Source organism: Cicer arietinum, chromosome 1 (genome assembly GCF_000331145.2).
Source record: "Cicer arietinum cultivar CDC Frontier isolate Library 1 chromosome 1, Cicar.CDCFrontier_v2.0, whole genome shotgun sequence".
Lineage (NCBI taxonomy): Eukaryota > Viridiplantae > Streptophyta > Magnoliopsida > Fabales > Fabaceae > Cicer > Cicer arietinum.
The window spans coordinates 33,712,047-33,719,389 of NC_021160.2; positions in this window are offsets into that span (position 1 = coordinate 33,712,047).

Consider the following 7,343-nt stretch of genomic DNA (forward strand, 5'->3'; position numbering starts at 1 on the left):
ACTATTTAATATTTTTTATTTTAAAAAAATGTTAATGTTGAATTATATTGTAGCGTAGTCTAAATTTATTTGTTTTATTAGTATGATTTTTTAATTGCAAGCATGAGAAATTGTTGTAAAAAAAAATTATTGAATATATTTCATCAAGAGTTTGAAATTCATTTTATTAAAGATTTACATATACTTTAAATCAATTTTAGGTATTTAAAAGTTTTAACTAATTGTTTGTGCAATTGAATTATAGTTATTTTTGATATTTACCAAAAATAAAGTTTATTAAAAAATAATTTAATTTTATGCAATACTTAAATTTTCATTTCTTTTTTAACATTCAAATTATCATTATAATAAGGAAAATAAAAATAAAAAATAGCATTAAATTATAAATATATAATATAATTGATAAAATTTAGTGTTAACATATTTTTTTTAAAACACATATATATAGTAAACTTTTGTTCATTATATTTTTTAAAATATTCATATATTATAATTTTAAATAAATTTGTGTATTTTAATAATTGGAAGTAACTTTTTTAATAATTTTTCATATATTCTTATTTTTTGATTATTTTTTATAAATTTTTGTATTTTTTGTCAAATAGAATATATATTTTTATTGTATAAAATGTTGCTAAAAAATAGACTGACATAAATTAAAAGAAATTATAAATGGATTGACATTAATGATTGAATTTTTAATGTATAAAATCATTACTCACCATAAGTGGAATAATATAATTGTCCATGAAAGAAGGATATTTATGTCGATATTTATTAGTGATTAGGTGATTTTTTTTCCATTGAATTTAATGACTAATAATATAAATTATTACCATTGGTAAATGACTAATAATATTATAGAAAAATTTATAAATTTATTATTAAGTAACTTATAAAATAATTTGATAATAATATAATTTATAAATTATTATCAAATTGTAAAATAATTTATAAGTTATAAATTTATTATAAATAATTGTTTGTGCAATTGAATTATAGTTATTTTTGATATGTACCAAAAATAAAGTTTATTAAAAAATAATTTAATTTTATGGAATACTTAAATTTTCATTTATTTTTTAACATTCAAATTATCATTATAATAAGGAAAATAAAAATAAAAAATAGCTAATAATAATATAAATTATTACCATTGGTAAATGACTAATAATATTATAGAAAAATTTATAAATTTATTATAAAATAACTTATAAAATAATTTGATAATAATATAATTTATAAATTATTATCAAATTGTAAAATAATTTATAAGTTATAAATTTATTATTAATAATTGTAAAATAATTTTATAATTTATAAATTTATTATAAAATAATATTATCAAATAGATTTAATGACTAATAATATAAATTATTACCATTGGTAAGTGACTAATAATATTATAGAAAAATTTATAAATTTATTATAAAATAACTTATAAAATAATTTGATAATAATATAATTTATAAATTATTAACAAATTGTAAAATAATTTATAAGTTATAAATTTATTATAAATAATTGTAAAATAATTTTATAATTTATAAATTTATTATAAAATAATATTATCAAATAGATTTTAGAGGTATTAAAGAAATTGTGGAAGGAAGATGAGAAGTTGGTGATGGAGGAGGATTGAATGAGATTAAGGATTGAGAGGGGAGAAAGGAGGAGAGGTCCACATCAGCTTTTTGGTTGTGGGAAATATTTGTATAAGTGGTTGAAATAGAATTAGGTGGCATTCGGGAGTGAGGTAGCATTCGGGAGTCTGTTTTAAATATATATAATAGATCCCCTCGATTGACAGTATGTTCAATTACAAAACAAGAACTATAGACGACACTCGTCGATAATTATTTTAGGAAAAAAAAAAGCTCTATTATTACAATAATCATGTTTAATATTCTCTCTCGGAAAAATATTTCTCACACATACAACAAGTCTTAATTAACCCAATAACTTAGATAAAAAGTTTTATCAAATTTCAAATTGTTTTTAAAATTCCAAAATGGTGCAGTTCCCCGATTGTTTCAAAGGCAAGAAAAATTTTAATTTCAGATTTCGACTATTTTCGCACAAAAATGAATAAAAATATTTCAGTCATAAAAACATAAACATGAAAATAGACAACAAAAACTTTTAGCACAAAACATAGCTTATATTAATTTCAACAATGATTATTTTTCTGCCGGTCTTACAAATTTATTCATTTCCACTTCCTCAATCCGTACCCCACCTAAACTGAGTTTATCATTTTTTTTAATCTTCTCCCCAAGATATGTGAGGAGGAGGAGGAGGAATTTACTCATGGAATAAGTTGGTAATAATTGGGCCACTAAATATACTAGAACTTCTGTGCTAGTTGTAGACAAGTGTTTACCTTTCCAACTTTGAATTTTCCTCCAACCTCATTCTTTTATCCCACAATTGATGGTAATATAATGTATTTGTCTTTTCCTATACATTTTATGACTTGGAAGTCAACCTTCACAGCTTCCGAGTTTGTGGTTGTGTATTTGCTATAGAAGATTTCATATTTTTGCAAGTTGATGGTTAGTCTTAAAGTTTCTTTGTAAGTTTTCAAAATTTTGTACAAAGCAGTGCATTCACATTCATCAACCCAACCAAATAAAAAATAGTTGTCAACAAATAAAAGATGTGTGAAGAGTAGAACTCTTCTACACACTTTGATGTCATGGATATCACCAATTGCTATTGAATGCCTCAATAGTGTAGATTACCCTTATGCACAAATGATAAATAGATATGGTGATAGAGGATCACTTTACCTCAAACATTTGTTAGGGTGTGTGGACCTTCTCCTTCACCATCACTTACTATTAAACACTCTCCATGCACATACTCATCCGCTGATCCATATAACCCATCTCTGGTTGAAATCCATTGTAACATTATCCATGTGATATACTATTATTTTTGAGTTTTAGAAAACTATTTAAAAATAACAATTTATGGAAACAAATTCATATATGTTTTGTAACCAACGTGGAACTTTAATATTTACATAGTTGAAAACTACTCAAAATATGAATTTTCCAATGTGGGACTTTAAAAAAAGTTTTTTTCAATGTGAGACTTGAATTTTAAAACAAGTTTATTTCCATATAAATTTACATAAAATATTTTTTTTCAATGTAGGACTTAAACAAATTTTTAAATTCACACGATAACATAATTATGTTCCAACAGATACTTCTAGCCACTCTATTATATGTCTTACTGATATCAATTTTGAAGGCCACTTCCCCCACTTTCCCATTTGATTTATATTTCAAATGATGAATAATTTACGAGGCTACTAGAACATTATAAGGATTGAGCGATGTTCCATAATTGTAGTCTACTATTGTGATATATAAATAGATAAAAAGGGGTTAATACGATTGGCAAGCTTTGAAATAACTTTGTAAATGAAGTGGCAAAGTGATATAGGATGCAAATCCTTCATAGACTTAAGAATGTCTTTTTTGGAATAAGTACAATGTTTTTTAAGTTATCCCAACATATATACTATTTAATTATTGTTTTATTGATTATATTTTTGACAAAAGATTGATGAAATATGCAAGATATATAGTAATAAAAAAAAATTTAGACCCGAAAATAAACTTCATTTAAAGGCTAAAATAAAAATAGAACAATTAAATAGATCATGAATTGGAACATTATTTATCTATATTTTGATCAACACAATGATTATGAAATCTAAGAAAACACCATAATGATACACATAAATATTTCAAATGGCAATAAGAAATTACCAAACCAAAAGTTAATCCCAATAATCAAACTAATATCTTCCACATATATGTCAATGGTCAAGAATAATGCAAGATCAACACAATCTTTAATTTCATTCATGAAAAAAAATATTTATCGATGTTTGCTCATATGAACTATGAACTATAAACTAGTGGTCTTTGACAAGTCATATGTAAGGCTGAAAAGGGTGTTGAATTTGGTGATAGCCCCATAAACATTTTACACAAATTTAGACACCAACAAAACGAGTCATTCTCAAATATTTCAACACATGGAGTACAAATTTGTAACAAATTAAAATGTCCACAATATGATAAGGAACCAAAATATCACACCAAAATGACAAACCAAACAACACTGCACACAAAAGACGAAATCACAAACAAAACGAGAAAATTAAAATATATATTGTTACAAAAACTTTAAACCAACCATTTCAATATATCCTTAATTCATTTTTTTTAACCTCGAAGAGAATTTTTTTTTTTTATAAAAAAAAAAGGAAAAAAAAAACTAAGGAGACATAAACCTTACCCAAAAAAGATTAAAAAAAAAAAGAGAAAATAATAGAAATAAAGAAAAAGGTACCAAAAAAGTTTCTCAAATCGTGGAGATTTTATGTCCCTTCAATGAAAAATTGGTATTATAGTCATTTTCCATATTCTTTTTCTTGTCTTAGAAATCATCATTGTAGTAGGCTCTTCACTAGCGGTAGAATGATTCTATAAAATAATATTTGTTGTCTTTTCGTCATCTCTATGATTTGTTTCGCTAGCACCTCTATTTTTTTTTAAATCTTTCAATTTCTTCAAGTCTTGAGCAATCATAGGATATAATTATCATTAGTAATAATAACATTTGGATATATCAGACTTAGCCCCACAACATATGAACTGACTTCTAAATCATAAATGGTTTTATGGTTTTGAACATTGTATCATCCCAAGAAGCAACCATATGCATATTTGAATATTGACATCCTCTTGCAAATGATATGTGTTAGCTGAATTAGATAAATTGAAATCAAATACCTCACGAATTACATTTTTAGGATCCTTTGTAGTTGATCCGTTGTCGCACACAGGTCAAATACAATTGATAAAATGTAAATAGAGGTAATAACTCGAGTCGTTTCGCAAGGACTTCAAATCTAATAATATTAACCGAATTGGAAGTTGAAATTAAAAAGGGAGTTTTTTAGATTTTTATTTTAATAGATAAGCAAAACGATTAATCCACTAATTCGAGTTTCAGACCTATCACGTTTAATTTCTAATTCATGATTCAATTCTTATTTGACTATAAAATTGATCAAACAAGCGTAATCAATCCTATGTGAATTCAGTTTCTTTCACTGGATTAAGCATCACAATCATCAAAATATTACAATTAACGATCAAACGTCGCAAAATTATAATTCAATTAAATTAGAAACCAAAATCAAATTTTGTCAAATGAATTTAATCGATCTTATTGAAATTCAATTTAAACAATCAGAATATCAATATAATCAATAAACAGAGATAGAATCATGAAGCGAAATTGACAGTGTAACCTGAATCTCAAGGTGTTGACGAAACTCTGAACTCGTGGATTAATCTTATAAAATTAGTCTTCCACGAAATTAAAATAAAAAGTATTTATTTCTTGTAGCAATCTGAATCACAATATTTCCTACTGTGAAAAGAAACCAAACTGTCAACATATAGTACTCGATATTGAGCTTTATGGTTTATGGTTTAAAAACAAGTGACATCTATTTAAAATTATTACAAAAGTCTAGATTACGAAATCTACAATTTAGGCCCAGGAAAGTTCGGCACTGAGATTTTATTCCAACACAAAAGTTATAGCTCTGATGTTTAGCTTTCCAACGCCTGCTCGTATGCGTCAATTTGATATCCAGAGCTCAAGTTATGGCTTGCAGAGCAAGAAAGGGTCAAAATGCAAATAATAAAATTATAATTCATTTTCGATCTAAAGTTTAGAAACAAGTTAAAAAATTATTCTAAGCTATAAAGAGCTTTTTAAAATTATTGAATCATTGTGGTGCCTCCTAGGTCAACGTTGGGCTGATTATCTTTATTTATATATTCAGTTTCGACCTTGTCCAAAGCAACATTAGTTTTAAGGACGTACTTCTTTACCAACTTGTTTTGACTGCAACACTTAAACAATTTGAGCTCTTCTATGAGTATTAGAAATTTTTCGACAATTGTCTATTGAATGCCCAACAACCTTACACTATTCACAAAATAATGGCAATTTTCATAATCAATATAAACAAAAAAAAAATGCATAGTTTTACGGTCAACTAGAATGCAATCTTTAGCGAAGTGTCCCAACCATTTTGAGTTGGTTGCTTCATCAAGAGATAATAAGTTGCAAATACCTGAAACAATTGTGAAAATGATTTTTTCCCTCCAATATTCTTGAGGTATATTGTAGATACGAATCCAACATTGGGCCTTTGTGCTTCTTACCAAATCTGGATTGAAATCTTTCATCCAAGAAAAAACTCGAAGAAGACCAGGTTTTCAATTCCAAGTTTCAACTGTTTGAACACTTTCTAAATCATCGAGATAAGCAAAGGAGAACTCATAACATAATTTCCTGATGGGGAACAATTTTCCATGAACCAACCGGTTTCTATAATAAAAGTTTTTAACATAAAACCGACAATGTAATCGTTGTATCACCCTTAGACATGGTGACTCTACTGTGAAGGTTATTCTTATAACTCGCCAAACCTAATTGATATTCATCTTCTGTAATTAATTTTGATAGTTAGCGTTAACCCTTTGATAAAAGGTTTTGGTAACTAAATCAAAGGAATATTGCATGAATTCTTGAGAGTTTGAGCAAAATATTTGAATTGTGGTTGTTGATGAGTACTAACCGACACAATTATTTTTGTTGGAACAACGATCTTTGCAGATGTTGAACCACAAAGCACATACGATGAAAATGGTGTACGCAAGACCACCATTGCCTACAACCAACAAACCCTAGAAGGTTGCTGCAGTGATGCGGATTTCAACTAATATGAACTCACTGAATCTCAATTGAAACCAATCTCATAAGAGACTTTTAAGAGATGGAAACTCACCGACGGTGCTGCTCCTAATTTCATACAAGTTAAAATTCACTATATTTACATTGATGAGAAACTTAAATGAAAATAAATTGTTACAAAAGCAAGTATGCAAAGTGGGATTTAAATTATAATAAAATCGGTTTTTAGAATGGTTCGATAGCTAATTTCAAAATTCAATTTTAATTGATTTAAAAATTATTTTTTTTCAACAATGTCCTAAAGAAAATGTATTGGACTACTCAGAGATTAAATTTGTAACCTTCACAACAAAGGATGACTTGAGAGATGTCATTAAAAGGACGAACAAACAAACTTTGATACCAATTATTATGCTTGGTCTTATGGATAGAGAAGTAGCTACAAATATGGCATTCAAGTCTTCCATTGATGAACTATTTAACCAATGTCTCACTTAGATATCAGTTATTAAGTGTTGGCTTTTGAGTTTCAAAAACTATTT